Below are 10937 nucleotides of genomic sequence, written 5' to 3'. Positions count from 1 at the left end.
CCCGGCCCGCAGAGGAGGTTAAGAGGAGGAGTTCATGACAGGCTGCTCCTTCCACCTTGACCTATTTATACAAATAATCACCCACACCTGACCAATAAACAATAAACTAATTAGCCAAAATAATAAATAAAAAGCATAATGCAAAACAAACAAATTCACTTTAGCATACAATAAAGAAAATAAACTAGGCTATAATAAACTAAATAGCTTCAACAAAAGTATTATGTAGTTTTTGTAATGCCAACAACTGCCAGTATTTTAAAACCTGGTGTATTTAACTGCATGTACCTCGTGAACTGAAAGCACAAACTATTTTTGACAGAACATTTTAATTTTGACTCAAAATTCTTGTGTTTTGGTAAAGTTGGTGTGTGCAGAGAAAAGTGTGTTAAGTGCTAGTACATATTCAACAAAATGTGTGGGGCAAGTATCTGAAATAGGGGTAAGCACTTGTTAGAAATTTAATAGAACTCCAGTTTACTCCAGTTAAAAACACAAAATCATCCCCTTCAGACAAGCTTTAGTAGAACATCATTTAGTCAGAGTAAACAGTCGGAAAACAAGTTTTCCCCAAGACGACCGACCACGTTCTTGTGTGTTTTAGAAGACAGACAACGAGCGCCTGTTCTGTAATGTTCTGTAGTTTGTCTTCATAGTGACCCTTTGTAATTTTATTAGAAACTTTTTTTTTTGCCATCCTGCAGAAACACAAATCACCAGAAAACGTGTAGACACAATAAAACAACACTGTCTTGGTTAACTGATTCTTCATCACTATCCGGGATCCACAGAATTTCTTTTTATTATTCTTTTTTTTCTTTCCTCTCATTTTTATTCACAATTTTAACTTTTCTTTTATATTTGTTAAATTTTTTTTTTGATTTTTTGTAATTATTTGTTCTTGTGAAGCGCATCGTGATTTTTATCTTGGGAGACGCTATATAAAAGGTTGTTCCTCCCTTCTACTTCTGCTGCATAAGGGCATAATGCTTGACCCTCAGGCTGTTAGATTCTCTTTATTTGGCAACATATAAACAGATTTGCAGAGCTTGTGAGCATGCATTACTGATAAATATTATGTTTTAGAATATTTATACATCTAAGCAAAGTGAGTTTAAACACCAGTGTAGATCTGGATCGGTGACTTCTATGAGCTAAAGAAAGCTTAAAGGCTAATGTCATAATTGCCATGGTTAGATTGTATTTTAGCAACTTCTTTATGACTTTTTCAAGTTACTATATTTAAATTATTTATCTGTTTTTAGTTTGTTTTGTGGAAGATCCAACAAAATATTGTTTAGCTTGAAAATCATGTTTGTTTGCTTTTTCCACTTTTTAATCACTGACCTTAACTTATTTATTACTGTAACGTGTGTGTGTGTGTGTGTGTGTGTGTGCGCGTGCGTGCGTGTGTGCGTGCGTGCGTGCGTGCGTGCACCACAACCCGAGCAGATATTTCACACTCTTCCCCACCTAAAAGTTCATCTGTCTGTCTCTGAAGCCCGTTGAGTTCTCCAGCTCCTCCTGGAGCTCCACTTCTTCCTGACAAAGCGGACGTGAAATAACACACGAGTTATTTCTAATCTAACTTATTGGACACATCATTCGTAAAGAATGAAAACATCAAACGTGATCATTGTGCAGATGTTGATGTCATCATCAGACATTTTGAAAGACCTCCTGTGCAGTGTGTCCCATTAAAACAGTCCGAAAGACCAGGAAAAAACAATGGCATACCTGGTTGTTGGTGTTAGCTAGTGCCTTAAGCAGCTCTCGCACAAACTGCTGCTGCTGCCGCTCCGTCTCCTTGGCAACCTGATCGCTGCTTCCTGACTGGCTGCTCAGGCGTGCGTCAGACGTTGCATTAACACCAGCTCCACCAGTACAGAGTTCAGCACTGCAGGACAGACACGTGCTGGAAAATTTAAATCTTTAGAAAAAATCTCTGTAATTTTACCAGAGTGGATTAAAGTCTCTCACTGAGGAATGAGAGACGGAGCCTCTTCTGCAAGAATCTGCAGGCCCTTTTGGATCTGTAGCAGAGCCTCTGTGACTCTGGGGTTCAACATGACTGCTAGCACCTCTGGACTCTGCAAAAAAGATTTGAATGATGACAACAATCAATCTGTTCAAGTCACAGCCTATTACATCTGCAAAATCTAAATGTGCATTAAACCTTGAATAAAAGCAAACTGTTGCTAAAATCCTGCAGCGTATAAAGATTTGATTTACAGGAAAACACAAGGATGAAACATCAGGACCACTGATCTAAAACAGACCTGCTGCAGAAAGACGGGGGTCTATTGTCTCATTTGCTGCTGCAGCTGAACGTTTCCAGAGAATATGGGATGGCTCAGCAGCATCTGGGAATATATGGGAATAAGAAGAAATGATTTGCCCATCTGAGCAAAATGAGTAGTGTGTGAGGATCTGATGACATCTAGGGGTCAAAGTGAAAATTGCCTTTTATCATTTGTAGCTAAAACCTCAGTCGGTGATTGGTTGGTTTATTTGGGGGTTTTCTACAAAATACTGCAGTGAAACTCGCCAAAATAAAAGCAGACCATAAAGTTTTTTCTTATGTGATCATGCTGAAGGAAAAAAATAAATTACTTTTAATGTTGTGGAACACAGACAGCTATCTTCTCTGCATGCATCACCTGAGCAGCGAGGTCAGGGTTCTGGCTGAGGCAGTTCAGAATACAGCTGGCATGTGGTCCAGACATCAGACTCTCCATCACACCATAGGCGTCATTTTAACCGGGGACGCCGGGGACATGTCCCTGGCAAAATTTGTGATTGGCAGCTGTGTCCCCCCCACTTTCAAAAAAGCCTGCTGATGAGGATTTTTGTTTTACCAGCTCAGATCTTTTACCAGGGGTCGGCAACCTGTTCCCATCAAAGAGCCATTATTACCCATTTCCCACAGTAAAGAAAACACCGCAGTAGCCGCGGCGTTGTGGGCGGGGCCTACCCTCAGACAGCAGAGAGCTGCTCACAACCAGGTGACAGCAGCCGGTACCGGTCGCTCGCATGGGCGTCGCACCCGTGGGGGATTCAACACCCACAATTTTCCTTCTGTTTTGCTCACCTCCACACCAGTCTGGTTTCTTTAGGTCGCACTCACTCTGTTTGCCTCATCTCCTTCTTCACCTCCGCTTCTGACAGCCGATGTCGGGTTTCCAGGAGAGGGAGGGACTTAGAGCTCGACTGAATTCATAATTTTACATCTTGACATTAGCTGTACAAAGTCTGAGTTTGATCAAGTGAAGAACAATAATTTGCAGAGGTTTATAACTGGCGCAGCGCCAGGTTTTCATTTTTGGGTGGGCCACGGTAATTTTGGACGGACCTCAATAAGCAGTGACTTAAGTGAAGCAGGCAGGTCGCGCTAGAAAATTTCGTTTAAAAAGACGTCATAAATGTTTTCCCCCGTCATTTTTATTTCTAAAATATGAAGTAAAAACTCACAATTTAATTTTCATTCATTTGTCATTAATATGTAGTCTACACCCGTGCGTTAAGTGGACCATCTTCCAGTAAAAGAAAAGCATCCAGCCCACCTCTCCAAATGCGTAAAATGTGCATCACAGCCACTAGGCGCACTGCGCGCACCGTCAGCTGATCGGCCCAGACAAGAGCAGAACAAATAGAGAAAGAATAGAGGATAATTGTGTCTGGATGTGGATGGAGATTACATTTTACAGCAGCCTGATCATCATCTAAATACGTAAACCATCACCTGTCTTCTAGTCCACGCTATCAGCATTATGTTAATTGGTGTGTGTGTGTGTGTGTGTGTTTTCCACTTCCAACACTGGTCTAACCAACCAGACCAGTGTGTCCAGTAACGTATTAATGTTACAATTAAATAGTTTCACTTCATGTAGGCTAGGAACATTTCACCTGCCGTAGCCCGACCGCTTCTGCTCCACACGAACTTTGTGCGTGATCAAATGTCTCTACAGGTGCTTTCTGAGCTGAAGAGGCAACTGGATGCGTCATGCGTCTCCATATTAGAGACGGGAACAAGCGCTATTCAGCCAAACTTTCATAATTTCATAAAAATAACATTTTTCCAAGTGACACATCCCTCAGAGAGACCGAGTTTCCAGACCGCTTCAGTGGGAGGAAATCAACCAACATCCTTGAGTTTATCCGTCAAAATAAACAGTCAAATGGAAATATCTGTAACCTGTCATTTAACTGTTTTGCCTTCTTGTGAAGATTGTTGCAATGAGAAACAATTAAACTTGATTAACCCCAGAGCCACGCGCACTGCGCTGTACGTCGTGACTGTAAATGAGGGGAAATGATTTAATCGGATCCTTTTCTTTTCAACATGGTTTAATGTAAAGTTTCATTCAGTACAAACTTTAGTTACACCAATCTAACGAGACAGAGCCTGGATTTGTATTCTGAACAGTTTAAACATGTTTAAAACGGAGACGTGCGTGACGCGTCTAAAATTCGTACCTGCTCCGCTATTATGGAAATTAAACTAACAGGATGAATAACATGAAATTATTTTAGGCACAGACAACATCCCCCACACTTTTGAAAAGCTTGCAACGCGCCTGGTCACTCGTGTACGTCAAAGTTATCTTTCATAAAAAGATAATCAATAAAACGATTAAATAAAGTGGATCCAGAAGCTGTAGCCCGTCTCTGCCTTCAATATTCACCCTATTGGTGGTTTTACTGAGCAGGTGCCACTTTTGTCATACGTTTCTTTTTAAAACATGTTTAGACTGTTCAGAATACAAATCCAGGCTCTGTCACGTTTGATTGTTGTAATTAAACTTTGTAGGTGGGGAAGGTCAGAAAGCAGCTCAGAAGCGCATGATTACGCACAAGCGTGACGCGTCAACCCGGTCTCACAGACCGGGTTGGACCTGTTCAGGTTTACGCAGACAATCTTTACATTTAGAATTGGCATACAGATGTAAAATTAATGCAGTAAAATATAAAGCATTTTATTTAAATATCCATTCATTATTTTACAAGCACCGAGAGCCGCATGCGGCTCCAGAGCCGCGGGTTGCTGACCCCTGTGCTAGCCTACTTTATTGTCCCCAGCAATTTTTAAGCCCCACTCAAGTGTATGGCTATTGTCCCCAGCAATTCTGAAAACAAACTGACGCCCTTGCATCACACCTGGACTGGCTGTGATCTCTTGCAGGACAGACTGCATACCTGCAGCAGGGATGAGCAGAAGCATGTAGAAACGGCTTATTATAATAAAAATCTTAATAACTTTCTAGTAATACAGAATTAAGAACATAAATGTTCTTTTCTTACAGTTTAGATGCTATTTAGTTTTAGTTTTGGGTCATTTGTAGGTTAATGTTGTGTTTTTGCCTGCGGTGACGGTTCTATGAGAGCTGGAAGCAGTTCTGGTAGCAGCAATCAGCCCTCTGAGGGGTTCTGTGGAGTCACAGGAGAGAACCGGCGTCGCCTCTGGATGGTTTACAGATGATGTCTTTAAAAAATGCAGCAAACGTAAGCATCTGAAATATTTTTTCAGACATTTCACAGTTGATGTTTTACCTGTGGTGTTTTGAGACTAGATTGAGGCTTTGTGCTTCTGAGGCTTTGTGCTTCTGGTTTCTGAAGTACATCAGAAGCAGCTGTGGTGTTTGAAAGATTGTCCTCCAGAACCAAACCGTCATTCATGTCAGGATTCCTTATGAGTCCTAGAACCTGGAGTCAAAAATACAACATTTTGGGCACAAGATGTTAAATTTTGTTAATTATGTGTCTAGTTTTGCCACGAAGCACACTCAAACACCTTGTTTATGACATCTTTGTTGTTCAGCATGTCTTCCACCTCAGGGTTCATCTGCAGGAGCTGCTGAGGAAGCTGTCTTGTTAGATGAAGACAGGGGAGGGTGTTCTGCACCAAGGAGCTGCACAGGACACCATCTCATTAAAAACAGTTGGGTTAAAAATGACCCAATTTGGGCTGGTTTTTAACCCAGCCGCTGGAGCAATATTGCACCAGCCCAGCAGTAGTTAATTCAACCCAGCAAGATGGGTTACTCCATTTTAACCCAGCAGATGAGTTAAATATTCCACCCAAATTCCGGGTCAAAATAGCCACAAATCTGGGTAAATTCAACCACACATACGTGTTATTTACCCTACCTAAATGCTGGGTCAAATTAATTAAACTATGGGTTGTTTCAACAACATAATGTTCAGTAATCAATCGAAATGTTTGGTCAATATGCCAAATTATTTCTAACACATTACATACAGTGCATTTTAGAAGACAGAAAATTGCACCTATCCATACTCAACTATCAAAACATACATGCTAGACTTGGTCACGTAAAGCATATACAATACAATAAAACTTCAACAATACTGAAATCTTTACAAGTCACTGCCTTGAAATTTATTCATATAAATGTAAACAATATAAAAGTTCCAATGACTTCACATCAAGAGCTGCACCAATTTACACTGAAATACGTGTAACTCAGTGCTAAAATAAAAACAACATTTAAATGGTCAAGAGTACATTTTACAAATACCTGTTTGCTTCTTTTGCTAGCACGTATTCTACTCTGCAGAAACGTTACTAGTTTCGACTCCCCTCCTGGGATTTCATAGACGGTGGTTTGCAGGAATTTCCAGACGTGTTCACACTGCCTCGGGTATTCAATGTCTAAAATAAAGAATGCCTTTCCATCGACGGCCTGAAGCAGTGTGTCATGTTCCACAGCCTGATCAGCAATGATGACAAAGGCCTGAGACACATGCTGTGTATCATTTCCCAATGTCAGAACATAGGGGAATGGTCTTGTGGGCTTGGCCTTGTGGAGGTATTCCACCATGTTGGTTCCAGGCTAAAAAACAGAGAAAGAAAGCATAACAACGAACAGGTGAGAAGGAATGAGTGAGTAAGGAACAAATGTCTACCAACGCCAACTGGGTGACAGTGGCACAGGAGTTAAGATGCTATAGAATATAAAATAATATTTGCATTAGTGGCTGTAAACAAAAATAAGTCCTATAATTAAACACAAGGGGGAAGTCAAATCAAGACGATATTTTATTTGTTTCATAAACCAACTAAGAGTGCACTTTGTGGCAAATTTCAAGAAGATTCTGACAACAGAATTTGCGCTACAACTGCTAGCCTAAAAATGTATTTTTGTAAATATAAAGCGCAAACCTCTTTGTGGAGCTGCGATTTTCGTGACATAAGCTGAAGCCTACCCAGTTAACACAACCTGAAAATTTTAGCCTTTTACATGCAAATAATGATTTTTTAGGAAGTTTTGCAAATTTGAAAATTTAAATGATCATAAACCACGCCCACTTTACTCAATCATTACCATATTGATAATGTAATCTTAAGACTCTATAATGATGTCAAGCACTAAGTTTCGTGCAGATCCGTTTAGCCGGTTCAGCAGTATAATTTCTTCCTATTTATAGCGCCCCCTATTGTTGAATCAAGTTGAAAATCAAGACATACACTTGAATTGACCTTAGGTATGAAGGTTATGAACAGCTTTGAAAAATGTCAAAATCTTTCGAAGTTATGCTAAAAAATACTTTTTAATTCCAAAAAAAAAATAAAAATTTAAAAGTCAAATTTAAAAAAATAAGCAAATTATCCATAATCCCTTTACAACGTTTGGTCAGCCGCTCCTCCTCTCTTGTCAGGACAAGTTTTGATTTGATTGTGTTTGACGGCCGGGAGGAGTTAACGAAAGTACGTTTGACTTACTAGGCGAATTTCTACTAATTTGCATAAGTTTAAAACTTTTTTTAAATGCTCGTCTAAATTTGACTGACTCAACGAACATATTGGATTAGATCGTTTGTTTTTTTTAACTAAAAAAATGGGGAGAAACATGGCAAAAATATTTTTTGGTTACAACAGCGCCACATATTGGAAGATTTTCAAAAAAAATTCTGTGATTGTAGATGTCGCTATGACTGATACGAATTGTAAATTTCTGTACAGAATATATATTTTTCATGAGTAAAAGGGCGAAAAATTTTAAAGCCTATAAGCCACGCCCACTTTTTAATCATTTTCAAAATATAGCTTAAGGGTCTGATGATTAACATATGTGCCAAGGTCTGTAGAAATCCATCAAGCCGTTTTGCTGAAACAAACTTTTTGACTCTTTAGCGCCCCCTATTGGTGAATCCAAACAAAATTGGGTAGATAGAGCTTACCGCTCATACTTTGTAAGGGTCTAGAGTCTCATCATTTTATCTTGAAAAATGGTGAAGATATCATCAATTATCACATGTGCTAGCTAGCGCACAGAATTTGACATGGTGTCATTAGCCTAATTTTCAATAATTCCACGTTTTTCTTCGTCACAACAACTTAGCTTAATCCGTAGATCATATGTACAAAGTTTCAAGTTGATTCGACGAAAAATGTCGAATAGGTAATTAAAACTAAGTTTTGCGTTTTTTGCGATCTAGCAAAAAATCTAGTTAGGCGGAAATGGGCGTGGCCAATACAAAATAGATGCAAAATCATCCAAGGATTTTTTTTTTATATTAAAGTGAGGAAAGATCTTCAAAAACTATTTTGAGTTAAAATTTTGGACACATCAGTAGTGGACCTTGGGGTCTCAGGGTGTTTCGGCCATTATCACTAGACACCCTACCCAAGGACGGCCCACCAGGGTTGATCAAATCCTGATGTGTCTTTTAACAAATTAGATTTTTAAACCCTATCCCTGATTAGACTAATCCAAAACGAACATTTGTCTTTGATGCTCCCAGTTTGGGTTTAGATAGTGTTATAAGTTTTATCAGAGATGAACTTAACCTTTTATTTCAAAACCTTTTTGTTTTTATTTAAAGGAAAATGTTTCATCTTCAAACCATTTATTTATTTTTTATTCTTGTCCAGATCAAAAAGGAAATCAATCAGTTCGTTGTAGCAATTAGAGTGAGCTTACCCTTTTAAAGTTGTTTAAAGTAACCAGTTCATTCATCAAACAGGCTTACTTGCCGTTTTGAATAGGTTGAAATAATGTTTTATTGTTTCCTTAAGAGTGCACTTTACTTATTAATATCCTCTTTTAAAGATACATGTTAACCCTTCAACCCATTTTTTATTTATGTCCAAATCAACATCGAACCTAACCAGTTGTTTGTAACCCGTGGAGTGAGCTTCCCCTTTTAAGAATGTTTAAAACAGTTTGTTCATCCACAAAACGTGTTTTTCAGCACCCTGGGCTTCCTGACAGGGTTGCGTAAGGCACTTTATAAATAACACTTTGTTTGTTTGTTTACCATGACCAGTTGGTTCCTTGAACGAGCGTACTTGCCATCTTGAAAAGGTTAAAATAGTGTTTTAACGTTTCATTAGGAATGAACTTATCCCCTTAATATTTCAGCTATTTAAAAATAGATGTTAACCCTTCAAACCAAAGTCAACATTGACATCAGCCAGTTAATTGTAGCCCGTGGAGTGAACTTACCCTTTTAAAATTGTTTAAAGCAAGCAGTCTATTCACCATAAAAGCGTATTTGCCATTTTGAATCGGTTGAAAAAATGCTTTAATGTTTCATTAGGAGTGCAATTAACTTTTTAATATTCAAGCTATTTAAAGCTAAATATAACTCATTTAGAAAATATTTTACCCCCCTTATCTAAATTAAGCTGGAAAAAACATCCAAATGTTCCTTTGTCCTCTTGTTAATATTAATATTAAGGAGAAGCAGGTGAAGGGAAAGAAGCAGAACAGGGAAGTTTTTCCCAACCTTTTTTGACTCCCTGAGCCATTTTCTCGTAGAGGGATTTTACCCTTAATGCAGAACTATTTGATAATATAAAACAAATACGCATTTAAAAAATACACTCAGACATTGATATGATTTTTAAGGTCCATATTTTGTTTTCAACAAAAAAATAATAATTCATGTATTTGGATTTCAAGTGTGTAGAGTAAATGTTTGATCACAACAGCTGGTTTAATTTGATAAACTTGACACACACACACACACACACACACACACACACACACACACACACACACACACAAACACACACATTCATACAGACAGAAATATTTTAAAGGTACACATTTTTGTTTCAAACAAGAAAAAGGTTCATGTTGATTTCACAATAAATGCATAAACTACTCAAAAAGATAAAATAAAACCAATTTAAAGGAAAGCAGCCAGTAACAGAATTAAAATGTGCTTCTTTTTCATTGTTTGTAATGAGTTTTTGTCTAAATAACCTATTTTTCATCAAGATTTAAAAATACCGCTTTTCAAATCCCAGCTGTTAGCTTCATTTTCTTGATTGTTTGTTTGGTACCTTTGGATCACACACGGAAGCTGGCCGATCCATTCTCCTCTATAAGGTGACTCAGGAGTTCTGAGTCTCTGAGGATGCATCTGTTCTGGATCAGCACCAGCTGATCCGCTGAACCTCCCAGGCGTTCTGATAAGAGTCCACCTCAGCTGTGGACAAACATGAGCCAGTGGTCATAAATCATTACTCAGCCTGAATCTGTTAACAGACTCAGCAAAAGCATCATTTATGGCTCAGAGCAGATGGTTCTCGTCTCCTGACCTGTCTGATGGTGCAGTCTCTTCCAGTGCTCAGGTCTAGGCTCTCTTTTGGGCCATTCCCATCTGTACTGGGTCGGCCCGGGCCGGGTAGCGTAGGTTTGACGCTTCTGATGACAACATGGATCCCCTCAGACCTGCAACAACCCTAATCTGGTTTGTGCTCCATGTAGTCAGACATCAGTTTTGTCCTTTTGGAGAGTGAAGCAGCAGGAAGCAGTCCTGCACCAGAGTGTGTATGACTCAGCAGAAAGTTGTAACTCGTCTGCGCAGTAAGAGATTTATTTTTCACTGTAACAACACAGCAAACACTGTGAGCATTATATTATTTATATTTTCTAGTATGTGATTCAAACTAGTCTAAAATA

The 10937-nt window shown here is 38.9% G+C and overlaps 1 pseudogene; it reads right to left on the bottom strand.

Moving 5' to 3' along the window:
* Positions 1-596: 596 nt before the first annotated feature.
* LOC129152916 (ubiquilin-1-like) lies at positions 597-10535 on the bottom strand (annotated as a pseudogene).
* Between the last annotated feature and the right edge of the window lie 402 nt (positions 10536-10937).

Source organism: Nothobranchius furzeri, chromosome 17 (assembly GCF_043380555.1).
Source record: "Nothobranchius furzeri strain GRZ-AD chromosome 17, NfurGRZ-RIMD1, whole genome shotgun sequence".
Lineage (NCBI taxonomy): Eukaryota > Metazoa > Chordata > Actinopteri > Cyprinodontiformes > Nothobranchiidae > Nothobranchius > Nothobranchius furzeri.
This window is presented reverse-complemented; position numbering and strand designations above follow the sequence as displayed.